General features: G+C 40.3%; 1 pseudogene; it reads left to right on the plus strand.

The window, feature by feature from the left end:
* Positions 1-1,131: 1,131 nt before the first annotated feature.
* LOC137763842 (HIG1 domain family member 2A pseudogene) lies at positions 1,132-1,451 on the plus strand (annotated as a pseudogene).
* Positions 1,452-1,838: the final 387 nt, after the last annotated feature.

Consider the following 1,838-nt stretch of genomic DNA (forward strand, 5'->3'; position numbering starts at 1 on the left):
GTCAGGAAGCCGGTATCAAAACCCAACAAAATCAAAAAATGAGGAAAGATTAAAGCAACAACATTTTTTCAGGACATTATATATTCTTGGGCTCAAGTTGTCCAGAGTAACAAAGTTAAGACAGAGAATTTTATTTTGCTTAAATCTTTTTAAGATAAAGGGGCTTGTATTATCCCACCTAACTACAATGTTAGGAGAAAATTCTCAGACTTCGGGCAGAGCTGGACCCAAATGTTAAGAGGATGTCATTGAGGATCCATTATCTCTCTCTCTCTCTTTTTCTTTTTACTTTTGAACTCAATTTAGACTTACAGAAGACTTAGTAATTCAGGCTTACAGAGAGTTCCTGTATACCCTTTCCTTACTCAGTTGCCCTTTTGTTAACATCTTACATAACCACAGTACAATTACCAAAGCTAACAAATCAACCTTGGTACCGGTTTGTTGACTAAATTATAGACCTTATTAAAATTTCACCAGTTTTTTTCACTAACATTTTTTCCTGTTCCAGTATCCTACCAGGATTCCACCTTGCATTTAGTTGTTATACCTCCCCAGTCTCCTCTGATGCATAATAGCTCCTCAGTTTTCCATGTTTCTCATGATGTTGACATTTTTGAAGATTATTGGCCAGTTATTTGGTAGAATGTCTCTCAGTTTGGGTTCCTCTGATTTTTTTCTCTTGATTGGAATAAGGTTCTGTATTTTTGGCAAGAATATCGCAGAAACTATGTTATTGCCTTCTCAAGGAATCTTATCAAAGGATTAACAGTGTAATAATGTTTCATTACTGGTGATGTTAATCTTGATCAATTGGGTAAGTGATGTCTGCTGGGTTTCTCCACCTTGACGTTACTATCTTTCCCTTTGGAGGTAAAAAATACTTTGGAGGACATCATTTAGTCTATGCAAGTTCTGTGTCTCCCACAAATTTTGTGCATTAATTTTATTGAGATGCAAAATTTCAAGTAGAAAACAAATCCTCTTTTACTAGTATACATGAAAAAATCACAACTAAAAATAAAGGACAAACAACAAACTGGAAAAAAAATCACAATCTAAAATTTACTGAAAAAAATGTGTATTAAGAAAACCATATTAGCGTCCTGATTTTCTCCTACAGCTGTAGCCTGAAACATGGCGACTCCTGGCCCTGTCACTCCGGAGGCACCCTTTGAACCATCGCAGCCCCCAGTCATTGAGGGCTTTAGCCCCAGTGTACACAGCACTTCGGAAAGCTTCAAGGAAAAGTTTCTTCACAAGACCCGCGAGAACCCAATGGTACCCATAGGCTGCCTGGGCACAGCAGCCGCCCTTACCTACGGCCTCTACTGCTTCCACCGGGGTCAGAGCCAGCGCTCCCAGCTCATGATGCCCACCCGAATTGCCCCCAGGGCTTCATGGTCATAGCCATCTTGGCGGGTCTGGCTGCATCCACTCCGAAATCTTGACCCTGAGTCGGTGGCCTGGCCTTGAAAGCTCCGCGGAGATCGTTCCCAGCTCCAGGAGCAACCACCGGTCCTGCCACTGGCATTATTCCCTCATCTCCCCTGACAAGCCCCTGTATCAGTGGTGTCAGAAGTAGCCAATTGTGTAACCGACAGATTTTTTTCAGGAATCTCAGGTCCGGTTCAGTTTGAGTGTTGTATACTTCTAGTTGTGCTGCACCTTCTCCACTCCCTACTTAATAAACTCTGATCCACTTGTAAAAAAAAAAAAAAAAAAAAGAAAGAAAGAAAACCATAGTATACCAAAATAACATTTAAAAATTACAATAGTGTCTAACTATTGCTTTTGCTTCAAATGCTGTATATCAGTGGTTCTTACACTTTTCTAGG

The sequence above is a fragment of the Eschrichtius robustus genome, chromosome 4 (assembly GCF_028021215.1).
Source record: "Eschrichtius robustus isolate mEscRob2 chromosome 4, mEscRob2.pri, whole genome shotgun sequence".
NCBI classification, from domain to species: domain Eukaryota; kingdom Metazoa; phylum Chordata; class Mammalia; order Artiodactyla; family Eschrichtiidae; genus Eschrichtius; species Eschrichtius robustus.